Source organism: Charadrius vociferus, unplaced genomic scaffold (assembly GCF_000708025.1).
Source record: "Charadrius vociferus isolate BGI_N301 unplaced genomic scaffold, ASM70802v2 scaffold183, whole genome shotgun sequence".
Taxonomy (NCBI): domain Eukaryota; kingdom Metazoa; phylum Chordata; class Aves; order Charadriiformes; family Charadriidae; genus Charadrius; species Charadrius vociferus.
Genome location: NW_009648250.1, coordinates 2,539,725 through 2,546,340, shown reverse-complemented (window position 1 = coordinate 2,546,340; position 6,616 = coordinate 2,539,725). Strand labels below are relative to the sequence as shown.

At 35.8% G+C, this 6,616-nt stretch overlaps 1 protein-coding gene across 1 annotated transcript in view; it reads right to left on the bottom strand.

Annotated features, from left to right (window-relative positions):
• Window positions 1-6,616, bottom strand: part of AP3B1 (adaptor-related protein complex 3, beta 1 subunit) — a 151,964-nt gene that overhangs the window by 55,942 nt on the left and 89,406 nt on the right. The gene's annotated exons all lie outside the window — the stretch shown is intronic.

The window sequence follows — 6,616 nt, the reverse complement described above, 5'->3', positions numbered from 1 at the left end:
AGCAGAACTCCTTCTGCCTTTGCTCTAGCTCACTTAACAGACAGAAGGCTTTGTCATTCTTCCAGAGAATTTGTCAACTGCCTTCAGACCTTAAGACGTTGCTCACTACCCAAGGTATTGCAAGTAATTTACATGTAGTCTTTCCAGGAGTCATACTTCTGTGTGACTTCTGTGACTGTAAACTTCAGTTTACCAGCTTCCTCTTCAACAGCACGTGACTGCCAAATACATATACTATTCTTTTACCTTTCTAATAAATGACTAGGTCTAAATAAATCAGTAAAACTCTGTATGCCCACTGGGCCTCCATTTCTTGGGCATTTCTTGCAAGCTGTCACAGTCTCTTCAGGCACTCAGGATACAAATTCTTACACAAGCTTGGAGTCCTCTCAAACTCAGCAGCTAGAATCACTTTCTTTGACTATGACCATAGAATAAAATGACCCTTCTTTTCTGAAAGTGCATTGCCTTTCTTCTAGTCTCTCAGCCTCATGGTCAGTTGCAAACTAACAATAATGCCAAGTCTACTTCTTTCAAATTTTGGGGAGAAATTCCGCCATTCCCTCCACAAAATATAGAATAAACTAGCTACTTCCCTCACTACTTGAAGCCATTGATGTTGATGACTATCAGCCTTGACCTGAGACAAAATGACATTGCTTATCATTTTCTTCCAAGAAACCCATGGCTCAAATAGACAGTAGTCACTGATGTGATCATTACAGATGTGCTTTAGATATTCCAGGAGGAGAAGAATCTTGTGGACAGAGAACAATGAAAGTCACTATTTAAAAAACTATTTTTAAATCAACATACTTCAATTGCCTATATCACTATGTCATGGTTCAGTTGGGATAGAGGTAACTTACTTACTAGCAGGTGTGTAGGTCTATGTTTTGGATTTGGGATGAAAATAGTGTTGGTAAAACAGTGGTGTTTTTAGTTGTTGCTAAGCAATCAAGGCCTTTTCTGCCCCTCACACCACCCCGCCAGCAAGGGCTGGGGGTGCACAAGAAGTTGGGAGGGGATACAGCCAGGACCGGTGATCCCAACTGACCGAAGAGATATTCCATACCATGTGACATCATGCTCAGCATATAAAGCTGAGGGAAGAAGGAGGAAGAGGGGGGATGTTCACAGTGATGGCATTTGTCTTCCCAAGTACCATTAGGGATGATGGAGCCCTGCTTTACTGGAGATGGCTGAACAACTGCCTGCCCATGGGAAGCAGTGAATGAATTCCTTGTTTTGCTTTGCTTGCATGCACAGCTTTTGCTTTACTTACTAAACTGTCTTTATCTCAACTCACGAGTTTTTTCTCACTTTTACTCTTCTGATTCTCTTCCCCATGGCAACTGGGGGGACTGAGCAAGCAGCTACATGGTCCTATCTGCCAGCTAGGGTTAAACCACGACACTATGGTATTTGAGTATTCTACTATTACTGATTTATCTGAAACACGAAACTCCCCTGAAGAAAGGGAATCTTACAAAGTATCTTGAAAATGGTGCTAATGTTATTCCATTTCTTATATGCCTTGTCCAGAAATTAGTGAGGGACTCTGATGCAGAACCTACTCTCTTGAGTTGCATTCTGATCACGTCTACCAGACTTCATTTTTCTCTTGCAGTGTGATTATTGGCAAGTCATTAAGCTTCTTTTGGCTATTTTTTTTTTTTTAATCTGTGAAATAAGGATAAATAGTATATTTCATAAACTACAAGTTCTACTCGAAATACTGATGTCTAAGAAGTGTCAGAGAAACAATTTTATGACAATTCTTTTAATGAATTGCAAGTCTTTTTATAGCAACATTCGGTGAATATTTAGCCTTGAATCAGGGGTTTAGCTGTTAGCTGCAGCACTTTTACTATAAACTGTGTATCACAACTTTTTTGCTAAACCACAAACTCTTCAGAGATGGAAACACACTAAAAGAGAACATGGTTAAACAAAATGCAGTTTTTTTTTTTTCTTTTCAAAAAACCCCTCAATTTCCAAACTTTCACTCCCCTCCCCCACTTACCCATAACATATAGTTCTATCTTCAACTGTGACTAAGATTCAAAGGTTATCTTTAGCTAGAGTTCTGTATTTGCTAATTGTTCCAGTAATTTCTCCAGATTTCTCCATTTGCTTTTATTATGCAGCCAATTAAAATCTGTAAGAAGTGGCTCATACATATGAGAGGCTAGACCACAAGGATGAGAATTTTGAATATGCCTCAGTTCTTCCAATGGCAGCATTGCTAAGTCCAGATGTTTAAAAAAAGAAAAAGGAGTCGGAGCCAAGAAATCCCCTTACTGTTAATCTGTTTACTGAAGACAATTACGATAGGACATTCTGTGTCACAAATAACACCAACAGTATTCTTCAGTTTTTTTCTGTTACTTATTTTGCCATCCTAAAGTAGTTACTAAGTACATTTCACAAAGCTTGATATGTAGTTTTATAAGATAAACCATATTTCTGCGCTGATATTATTTTGAGCCTGCTATATAATTCATCTTTAAAAATGGGGGTGGGGAGCGTGGGGGGGTGGGGGTGGAAATCCTTCGAGAAATTTTTTTTCTTATACTCCAAAACAAAATAAAATGGTCCTAAGAAAAAAAAAAAAAAAAAACCCAAGCAACCAAAAAACCCAACAACAAACCCACAAACCAAAAAAATCCCCAAACCCTACCATCTGGGAAATGTAAAATCATAAGCTAACTAAATCAAGACAAACCTAATGCTAAAGTATGATCACATCACATTTTCTACTTCAGCCAAGTGTGTCAAGCTTAAGTAAATACTCAGCTACTCATATGTGTGTGCATGCATGCTATATACACACATAAACACACTAATATTTTCATATTTATATGTATATTTCTATATATGGGTATATATTAATTGTGTGCAATTCTGTGCAAAAACACCAAAGAAATCTATTTACATGGGTCTTGCCTATTACAAACATGATTATTTTTTAATTTGTTTTTTCCAAGAATAGAAAATTGATTGGCTTTCTAGGAATAATAAACAGCCAATGACTGCAACACACACTACCAGCAGATATTTCTATTGAATGAAAAAAGCTTCGCATTCCAAATAAAGACAATACAAAGGCTCTGACGTATCTGGCATTTCTCTGTAACATAATTTTTCAGCTTTTTTCTTAAAACTAAGTCTTCAATATAACGCAAACAGTTTCCTACGAAGAGAGCCCACTACGGGAAAAGCAGAATACTAAACAAAGAAGTTAAGCTATATTCCATCAAACATTTCTCCATTTGCAATTCATCTTGGTAATAGAGATAGAACCTGGTAAATGCATATAGGACTTGAAGCAGGAGATTTCTCTTGCTCAATGCATAATTCATGTGCTCCGCCTGCAAAGTGTGTAAAATGAGAATTTCACACCGCAGCATGAGCCATGGAGCTGCAGAGAAAAGGCAGATGAAATCATATTTTGCTGTGCGAATTTTATTTCTTATCCTCCCAATATTTATACAAAACCATCATTGACAATCCAAATGCATTGACAGATCACCCACTGTTTCCATTGTGTTAGCACTTGAAAAAGAGATCAGGCAGAAAGAGAGACAATTTGTTTTTGTATATTTTTTAAATAGTGGATCAGGCTTTTAACAGCTGAGTGACTGTATTATACTTGTATAAGGAGGTCAACAGTAGCTGATTTTAAAATCCCACTGTAGAGACACCTACTTATATATGCATCATCCTCAAATCTGCATTTTAGCTCTACAGTATTTATGCTTACAGGATAATATGTATCTGAACACCTCAAACTATCCATGTTTCAAAATGATATAAAACACTGCAGTACAAGAGAGTGACTTTTCTATTCACTGCAGCTCAATTACAGTGAACACAACAGCTTTTTCAAAATAAAATAATAATTCTTCAAGAAAAAAACCACGAAAACATTAATAATGTGTTCAGGAAAAATAATCTGAAGTTTTTGTAACCCATTTTAATGTTAGTAAATGCATGGATGTATGCAGAAATTATGCTCCCATATGAGTGCAATCAAACCTTCTTTATTATGAAAATTCTGCTGAACATGGCAATGGTACCCAACAAAACATATAGAATGGTAAACACCACCCAAAATATCATTTATGTAACATAGTTCGTAATGTGTGGCAAACTGAGAAACTATAAAAATAGAGCCTACTAATTACTGTTTTTATTAATACATATTTCAGATTTTTTTTTCAGTTTTATTTAAAAGGAAAGGAAATCCTAATGAATCATATCCCCATGTACACTGACCAAATTAAGAATACTCTGTAGCAGAATAATATAAGCAATGGCTTTTCCAATAAAAATCTATCAGAACAAAACCACGCATTTCTGAGAGCCTGGCTGAAACAGTCTGCTTGTTGGTTAGCCTGAAGTCAGGTAGGAAGCTGAAAAATTCCAAGATTTTCCTGGAAATAAAATACACATGGGTAGTTTTTGTAAAATATACCTCGACATAAGGGCTCTATACAAGACTTTATTTATAATGTTCTTTAAAGTTTGTTAACAATTGCTTTCTTTCCAGCTTGGAAGGGCTTGTATAAGTTACCATCAGTTAGCTCCACCTATCACCACAGGACTCAAAACAGGTGTCTCTCAAAAAAAATCTATTAAGATAGTTAGCATAACAATTACCTTTCACACAAAATACCTGTGATTCTTCCCCCCAACCCTCATCCAATTACACTTCTGAATATAACCAAATATCAGAAACACCTTAAGTACAAATGCAGGCAGCCAACATGGCTTAGATGGAAACTAACTTCATGGTCCTAGAGATTAATACAGAACATAGAGGACTGTTTCAGTGTGCAGGATCCTCAAATTAACTTCCTCCCTGCCCCCTTCATATATGACCATTGCTGCTTACAGTCCATCAGCAATAGATGTTGCCCTTACACTAAAGGTGCTAACTTCTTAGTGAAAAAGAATTTAAGGAACATAGACATTTAGCTTTTGCATAGTAAGCTCTATGCTATGTTTTCTTTTCAATAACCTCCTTGCTTCTTTTCTTGCTGCCATGCATATAAACCCATTGCTATTTATTTTAATGTTTTTTGTAATGTTTAAAAGCTTTGCAATTTTTCAGTTCTACCCTTTGACTCTGGTCAAGTCTTCCGCCAATTGCTTATAAATACTTTTTGCTCCTAACACATTTCTTTTTAGGTGCTTCTTAATCAAGTAAGACTTCAGAACCACTGCAATGTTCTTTCCCTTCTCTTAAAATCCAAGGGCTTGACAATTTTCCATTGACTTCAATAAAACCATCCCAAGCTTCTTGGTTCTCATATTCTTCTTCCGGTTCTCATGTTATTCAGTATATTTGACTTCACACATTCTGGGCTGCTGTTTTAAAATACAAAAAGCTTCTTTATGCTAGTAGTCCTCACATATCCTGCAAAAGAACCTAAACAGTTTAGACAACTGTAGTGAAAAGAAATTATTAACAATGGCGCTGTTATCCTGAGAAAAATGGACAAATGCAGCAGAGAGAAGATACTGTTGTTTGAATATGGTTTACTTTCTGGTGAAAAAATACTGTCCTAATGTAAGAAGCTGCAAACTGTTAGAATTAATTCATATCCCATTTAGTGTCAAGAGTTTATTCTGAGAGGAGTTAGGTTACATTTGTTGTGTTACCATTTTTTGACAAGATCCAGTTTGGCTTCTCTACTAGAAAAAACCTTGACATAGGTGCATTACCCAGTGTAGTATTTCGGCAGGAAACAATGTTCAAACCATGGAAACACACCTCTAACACTACAGTACCACTTCATCTTTTGTTCTACTTGGTAGAAGGGAACAGATTAAATGTTAAGGTTGCAACTCAGAGTTCCTAAATGGGACCTATAAAGTAACAAAACAAAGACCACATACAACATAAGTTCAAAATTTAGAGAAACAGAGAGCCTTACCTCCCCAATTAAAGAAAACACACACCGAAATAGGTTAATAAAGTTACAGCCTTCCCTCTTAACTGTTCAAAAGACAGCTGTCCACCAGCTTCTACAATTGCATCAAAAGCAACAAACAATGTCTGCTTTGACTATTCAACAACCTATACAGGAGTCCTGACTGAAATGTCTTGGCTTATTTTAAAATGCATCAGATACCATTTAATTTTCAAAACAACATATCACTATTAAAATGGGAACTTCTGAGCTACAATTCTACCCTTCAAATTTTTAATAAAATATAGAGAAAGAAATGCACAGGAAATATTTGGTAACACAAAAATGAGTTTCAGAAATTTTTACTCTTCTACTTCAACAGATTTGGCATAAAATTCCTCACTTGTTTGTTTTTAAATGAAAGGTAGGTAGAGAAACAGAAACCAATTCATGCTATTAGCTTTAGCTCTATAATGTTAGCTTGAGTACAATGAACTTTTAACCTCTTTTTCTTCACTAAGGTAAGCAATTAAAACTTAACTGACACATGAATGGCTCTGTTAAACATTTTTGCATCTTCACACATTTCTAAATCCAATTTAAAAAAAGACGTATTTGAAAGTTTGCTACTTCATAAATGTTGTAAGAAAGCTAACACTATTTGAAGTAACGAGACCCTTTATAAGCTTTGTTCC